An 8,265-nucleotide genomic window follows, 5' to 3' on the forward strand; every position below is an offset into this window, starting at 1 on the left:
CCTGGGATCATGACCTGAGCCGAAGGCAGACGCTTAACGACTGAGCCACCCAGGCTTTTTTTTTTTTTTTTAAAGATTTCATTTATTTATTTGAGAGAGAGAATGAGAGACAGAGAGCACGAGAGGGAAGAGGGTCAGAGGGAGAAGCAGACCCCCCGCCGAGCAGGGAGCCCGATGCGGGACTCGATCCCGGGACTCCAGGATCATGACCTGAGCCGAAGGCAGTCGCTTAACCGACTGAGCCACCCAGGCGCCCCACCCAAGCTTTTAATACTTATTTTATTTTTGTACCAAACAAGTAAACTTTTTAAGATTTTATTTATTTGTGAGAGAGAGAGTGAGCACAAGGGTGGGGGGGGAGTGAGAGGGAGAAGCAGGCTTCCCGCTGAGCGGGGAGCCCGATGCGGGGCTCAATCCCAGGACCCTGGGATCTTGACCTGAGCCGAAGGCAGACGCTTAATGACTGAGCCACCCAGGCATCCCAATGTTTATTTATTTATTTTATTTTTTTATTTAGTTTCTGCCTAAGCCTATTTTTTTTTAAAGGTTTTTATCCATTTATTTGAGAGAGAGACAGAGAGAGTGAGAGAGAGCACAGGTGGGGAGGAGATTGAGAAGCAGTCTCCCTGATGAGCAGGGAGCCTGACACTCAATCGCAGGACCCTGAGATCACGACCGGAGCCGAAGGCTGATCCCCAACTGACTGAGCCACCCAGTGTTTTGTGTTTTTTTTTAAAGCTTTTCACATTAAGTCAAAGCCTGTACCATTTTATGAGTAAAATCAGTGAAATACTCACCAATGTTTTCTTTGTTTTCATTTTTGGAAATTCATCATCATAGGCAATAAATATTGGTTGTTGGTGTCTTTGCCCTGATGTGGTCTAATGAAATGCGCTTGTAACAGACACTGGTTTGGGTCTGTGCACCGCGTGTCCAGACATTAGATGTGGGCACGGCTGGCTCCAGGTCACAATACTCTCCACGTTTATTTCATGGGAGAGTCTGTTTCAAGGAGTGAGGGAGTGTGGAGCAGACGACTACTGAGTAACACAAAACAACTACTTAGGCCAGTTTTTTTTTTTCCCTTTCAAAAACCGTGCATTTATACCACACACCATTTAGGATGGCAACTGTCAAAAACACAGAAAACAACAAGTGTTGACAAGGATGTGGACATATCGGTGCCCTCATGCCCCACTGGTCAGGTTCTGACGGGGGCGGCTGCGGTGCCTTTGTCTGGGTGTGCACCCCAAAGAATGGAAGGCAGGGACTCAAGCAGATATCTGTGCACCATGTTCCTAACAGCGTTATTCACAATAGTCAAAAAGTGGGAGGTTTTTTTCCTTAATCAAAAAGAAAAAAAATGTCGTTTGTGACTTCTTGACTTAAAGCAAGATGAAAACCACCCCCTCAATCCTTGTGAACCAGTGGGCTGGGAGGAAAGAGGGGCAGAGGGTTTGAACCTTGAAAAAGCAAACAACAAAGGGTAGTCATCCAAAGCGGGGCTATCTGTGCACCACTTTAAGGAAGATCAGAACAAGCCTTCCCACACTCCCAACAGGGCCTGCATTAACCTCCCTCCATTGACCAGCCCTGAGGGAGGTCATCGTGTGGGCATGAGCAAGATGGAGTCAGTGTGGTCAGCACTCCTCCACCAAGCCTCAAACTCACGTGGAATTGCAAAGGACCCAGAAGAGACAACACAGTCTTGAAAAAGACAAGCAAAGTTGGGGGACTCACATTTCCTGAATTTCAAAATATACTACAAAGCTATAGTAACTAAAATATCGTGGTACTGGCACGAAGATAGCCATAGAAACAAATGGGATAGAATGGGAGTCCAGAAATACATCTATTTCAGTTGATTTCTGGCAAGGTTGCCAAGACCATTCAACAGGGAAGGAATAGTCTCTTCGACAAATGGGGCCCAGACAGCTGCATGTCCACATGCAAAAGGAAGCTGAACCCCTACCTCACACCACATACAAGAGTCAACTTAAGGGGCGCCTGGGTGGCTCAGTCATTAAGCGTCTGCCTTCGGCTCAGGTCATGATCCCAGGGTCCTGGGATCGAGCCCCGCATCGGGCTCCCTGCTCGGCAGGAAGCCTGCTTCTCCCTCTCCCACTCCCCCTGCTTGTGTTCCCTCTCTCGCTGTCTCTCTCTGTCAAATAAATAAATAAAATCTTTAAAAAAAAAAAAAGAGTCAACTTAAAATGGATCAAAGACCTTTAAAAAATCTTAGAAGAAAACAGGGGTAAATCTTCATGATCTTGGTTTTGGCAATGGATTTTTAGATATGACATCAACAAAGAACAAAAGGAAAATAGACAAATTGAATTTTATCAAATTTTTAAAATTTGTGCATCAAAGTACACTATCAAGAGACTGAAAAGACATCCCACAGGGGCACCTGGGTGGCTCACTTGGTTGAGTGTCCAACTCTTGGTTTTGGGTCAGGTCAAGATCTCATGGGTTGTGGGATCGAGCCTACTTGGGATTCTCTCTCTCCCTCTGCCTCTCCCCGCCCCCTTCTCAAATGAATAAATAAATCTTAAAAAAAAAAAAAAAAACAAAGAAAAGACATCACACAGAATGGGAGAAAATATTTGCAAATGATATATCTGATAAGGGCCTGGTATCCAGAACATATAAAGAACCCTTAAACCCCATAACAAAAAGACAAAGAACTCAATTAAAATTGGGCAGACTATATTTTTTTAATGATTTTATTTATTTATTTATTTTTAAGGATTTTATTTATTCATTTGAGAAAGAGAGAGAGAGAGCACGAGCAGGCGGGAGAGGGAGAAGCAGGTTCCCCAATGAACAGGGAGCCCGACATGGGGCTCGATCCCAGGACTCTGGGATCATGACCTCAGCTGAAGGCAGATGCTTAACTGGCTGAGCCACCCAGGTGCCCCTGGGTAGACCTTAATGGATATTACTCCAAAAGTATATATAAATGGCCAACAAGCATATGTTCAACCCCTCAGAGAGGTGCAAATCACAACCACAATGAGATACCACTTCACACCCACCGCAATGGTAATAATACTAATACTAGTAGGAAAACAAATGCTGAGCGTGAGAAGAAACTGGGACCCCTGTGCACTGCTGGTGGGAATGTAAGATGGTGCAGCCGCTGTGGAGAGCAGTTTGGTGGTTTCTCAAAAAGTGAAATACAGAATTACCATATGACCCAGCAGGTCCACTCCTGGGTATACGCCCACCAACCACGAGAAATGAAAGATACGTCCACACAGAGACTTGGACAGGAATGTTTATAGTACAGCATACATAACAGCCAAAGGGTGGAAGTAACCCAAATACTCGTCAATACCAAAATGCGGCGTACCCACACTGTGGAATATTCTTTGGCAATAAAGAGGAATGAAGTACTGATTCTTACTACGGCATGGATAAACCCTGAAAACATTCTGTTAAATGAGAAAAGTCACACACAGAAGGTCATTACCATATGATTCCATGTATATGAAATATCTAGAATAGGTAAATCCACAGAGACAGAACGCAGACGCGTGGCTGCCAGGAGCCGGGTTGGCGTGAGGGGAGGGGGGAGGGATGCACCTGCTTCATGGGTGCAGGTCTCTTCTCGGGCGGTTGACAATGTTCTGGAACCAGATGGTGGTGATGGTTGCACAACTTTGTGAGTTATCCTGAACTCTCTACTTTAATGTGGTTAATTTTATGTTATGTGAATTTCAACTCAGTTAAAAAAAAAAATCAGTCTCAGGGGCGCCTGGCTGGCTCAGTCGGTTGAGCGTCTGCCTTCGGCTCGGGTCATGATCCCAGGGTCCTGGGATCGAGCCCCGCATCGGGCTCCCTGCTTCTCCCTCTCCTTCTGCCTCTGCTCCCCCTGTTTGTGCGCACTTTTTCTCTCTGACAAATAAATAAATAAAATATTTTTTAAAAATCAATGTCAGAGAGAGGAGGTGACAGATTTGAGAGCCATTTCTGAGGAAGAAAGCAGAACATGGCAGCAGTCCAGATGCGGGCAGTGAGGGAGGGTGTTTAGGGTGAGAGTAAAGTATATACATTGGGGGGATTGGTGGGTGTACAAATGGGAAGAGGGTCCACAGGAGGATGAACAGTTGTGTTTGGAGGTGAGAGGGAAGCCAGAACTGAGGAGGGTCCTCCCCGTGTTGAGTCTGAGTTATCTCCAGGACATGTAATTGAAGGTCTCTAGTAGGTGGCTAGCGGAGGCCGAGCATCTGGAGAGAGGAAGGGACGGGGTCAGGGCAGAGAAGACAGTACTGTTTCATTCCTGTTGTTGGATACACCGTCTGAGAAGAAAAGAAGGCTGCGGATGGCACCTGATTTCCAGAGAGGAGAGCCTGACTGCCTCGTCTCAGTCACATGTGGACCAGATGGCACTCCCAGGTTGGTAATACCGCGATCCGCAGATCCTAGGAAGTGCCACAAACCAAAACTGAGGTACTTTCCCGAAGAGAAAGGGGGAGGGGATAGGTGTGAGGCTAAAACCAGAGATGGTCATTACAGTCCACCCCCTGACCCCCCAGCATCCACAGAAACCCATCTTCCCCTACAGCACTCAACACCTTCCTCTCAACCCTTCCCAACATAGTGCAGTTACCACACACGGCTGAACCCCCGCCCCACAACTCCGGCCTGGGAAGATACCCCAATGTCTGGCCCCGGCTACACCCTGTCTCACAACTGGTATTTCTGGGTCACACCTTCTCCAGTTTTTCTGGGGAGTTTCCTCCATCCGTTTGCATCTTATGGACTTAATGTTGACTTTAACTATTGAGACCACACCCTAGGAGAAAGAAGCTAGAGCAGAAAGGAAATTAACTTCATTTTTTTTTTTAGGATTTTATCTCACGTTCTTAAGTAGGCTCCATGCCCAGTGTGGGGATTGAACTCACGACCCTGAGATCAAGAGTGGCATGCTGCACCGACTGAGCCTGCCAGGTGCCCCCCTGAAGTATGACCAGAACACAACGTGGCCATGACTGCGACACATTCGGGTAATAAATATGGAAAGAGCTGCAGTCCCTGCTAATGAAGTCTGAGGCAAACGGAGTCTCTCCTCCGTGAGCAACCTGCTTCTCCTTTTCTGCGTGTGTGTAGTATTTTATCTTTGCATCTCAGGGATTCCATCAGCTGCGGTCATGCTGACTACACTGTAGGCCTCTCGGCTGTGAGATCCCTTGGTCCTTCAGCTCAAGCAGGTTCCCTTCTGTCCAACTGCAGGCTCCGCAGCTGGGGGGAGGCACTGCGGCCCGCGCGGAAACCCCCTAGGCCCTCTTCCCCGTCAGCTGACCTAGTGGCGTGAGGATTCCTAAAGAGCCAAAATAACGCCTCACACTACACTCCCTTTCAAGTTTCTGTATTTCTGTATTTCCTCCAACGGCCATGTAGTGACTGCTTCTGTGATTAAGTTATTTCGCATGTCTGAGGAATCGGCAGGACACATTCAGAGTTTGGCTGTGTGCGGTGACCCTTCCTGGGCCTGGAAGTGGCAGTGTGAGCAGCCAGGGAGGCCAGGGGCTCACGGGGTGGGAGTGGGGGGGTCACACGCCCCTTGCCCACCCAGCCTTCACCTGCCTCTTAGACGCTTCATGACCTCTGGCCTAGGGATCTCGTCTCCTATTTCCACCATGTGTTGTCATAGTTTTTAATGTTAATATCGTATAGCAAACATCCATACTGTACGGACTTTTTCTCTGGAGCGACAGGCTAAAAAAGAACAGTTTAAACAAAATGCACACCTTCAACATTTCATACTGCCTGACTTAAGCAAAAAAAAAATCAGCGCCCACCAAAGTGACTGCAGGCCACCAGCGCCCACCAGTGTCGGGCCGAGCTGCCCAAAATGGAACAATCACATTCTGTGGCAACAAATCAGCATCTGAAAATAAAAAGGCAGAACTGAATGAGGACTGGGATCTTGTCACCTGCAGATTCGCTTTGCCAGGTGCTCGTGGTGCATTGTGGGATGAAAGATCATCGAAAAACCCTATAGCCCATCTGGGTGCAAATGGCCTTCAGAACCCACCTATGTTGCAAATACAGACAATGACGTAGGTTTAAAAATACAATCCAGATTCATTTGAAAATGGTAGCTTTCAGAGCCTCGGTTTGTCCAGGTTGGTGTTACAACGGGGCAGACCAAGCAGGCTGCAGGATGGTCCTGCTGGTGGGCCTGGCAGCTTCCTGCCCTGGGAACAGCCTGACTTGTTGGCTTGTGGTGCGGAGAGGCAGTCTGGCCCCCCGCACTGCCCCTCACCGGGGCGCTGGCTGCTTGGGCTGGCCCTGGGGCATCCTCCTCCAGCCCCCTGAGCTAACAGCCCTCGGGCTACGCAGCCCCAAGCCACCCCCTCCGGCAGCTGCTTCTAACTCCAAATCCGCAGAGGTCCAAGCTGCACCGTGCATTGGGAATGCTTGGGAATGCTTGACTTCCGGATGGAGTTCTTGCCTTGTGCTCTTCCAGCAACGTAGGAGTGATCCACTTCCTCTCCAGCATTCAGTGTTGTCACTGTTTCTTATTTTAGCCATTCCAAGAGATGTATTCTGATAGACACTCATCATGAGTGTAATTTGCATTTTCCTGATGGCTAACGACAGTGAGCATCTTCTTGTGTGCTTATTATTTGCCATCTCTCTGTATTTTTTTTTTTTTTATTTTTTAAATCTGTATTTTTGGTGAAGTGTCTGTTCAGATCTTTTGTTTGTGTTCTAATTATTTGTTTTTTTTTTAAAGATTTTATTTATTTGTCAGAGACAGAGTGAGGGAGCACAAGCAGGGGGAGCTGCAGGCAAAGGGGAAGCAGGCTCCCCACTGAATAAGGAGCCCGACGTGGGACTCGATCCCAGGACCCTGGGATCATGACCTGAGCTGAAGGCAGACGCTTAACCGACTGAGCCACCCAGGCATCCCTCTTTCTTTGTGTAGAGAATTTTTCAATATATCCTGGATACAAATACTTTGCTGGATATGTGATTTGCAAGTATTTCCTCCTTCTGGGAGCTATTTCTGTAGCTTGTCCTTTCGTCCTCTCAACAGAGCTTCTTGAAGACCACGAAGGTCTGTGGGTTGTGCAGGGGAGGTTGAGTGGTGGAGGCACTAGGTAGGAAAAAAGATAAATTAACTAACGGGTCAGATGCTTCCTGCTTTTCTTCCTGTTTCCATCTGTGATTCCAGGAGTCCTCAGAAATTCATATAGTATTTGCAATAGTTGCTGAGGAATATTTTGCAATATTAATTCATATTCTCTTGCATTTATATATATGTAGGTCTAGAGGAAACATGCATTTGACTTAAGGTAAGGACTGGAAAAAAGCAACAAACAATTTTAGGCATTGATTTAAAATGTTATTGAGGGCAAGAAGATGACCCTGGTGCTGAGAAGGTTGGAGAAAATGAATAAGCCAGAAGTTTTGGCCAAAAATCCAGAAGCATTTTTTTTATGCTACATATCATGTCACTGGGAGACCTGACTTCAGTCGTGCTGATCATGACGACATTCTCTAGAACAACTAAAAGATCAAACACAATATTTTCTGGATCTGCCCAAAGATGAAACATCTTGGAAAAACACATCACATTCAACTTTATAACTAGGCTTGGACATGTGTTGGGAATGCTAAGTGCTTTGAAGCACATACGTTTAATTTGGATACCGGAAGGCTCTGAAGAGCTAAGCAAAACACCGGAAGATTCTCAAAGAGCAAATCGTGGTCTCAAGTGGAAAATGAAGTTACTCTCGAATTTGCACTACCCACAGATATCTGAAATGGACTGTTGCTTATTAATAATATTGACAAAAGTTTAACCAAAAAAATCCAAGTCTGGCTATTTTACTTTTTTTTTTTTACAACTGATGAGCCAGTATCGATACATCATTATTATTAACTCCAATGAATTGCTTCTGTACCTTTGTCAAAAATCAGTTGGACATGGGTTCTGTATTCTGCTCCACAGATCTCGGTATCCATCCCTCCACCAGTGCCATACATACTCGATTACAGCAGCAATGTAGTAGGTCTTAATATCAGGTAGAATGAGCCTCTCACTTTATTCTCCTTTTCCAAGATTGATTGATTGATTATTTTTAGCTATACTAGGGCCTGTCCTGTCCGTATAAATTTAAGAACAAGTTTATCTGTGTCTACTAAAATTCTTTCTGGGATTTTGATAGAAACTGCATTAAACTTTTAGATTAATTTTGGGAGATTTGACATTTTTTTTTTTCATCAGGATAAGTGCACTTCTTAATC

Source organism: Leptonychotes weddellii, chromosome 4 (genome assembly GCF_054177405.1).
Source record: "Leptonychotes weddellii isolate Sample4059 chromosome 4, ASM5417740v2, whole genome shotgun sequence".
NCBI classification, from domain to species: Eukaryota; Metazoa; Chordata; class Mammalia; order Carnivora; family Phocidae; genus Leptonychotes; species Leptonychotes weddellii.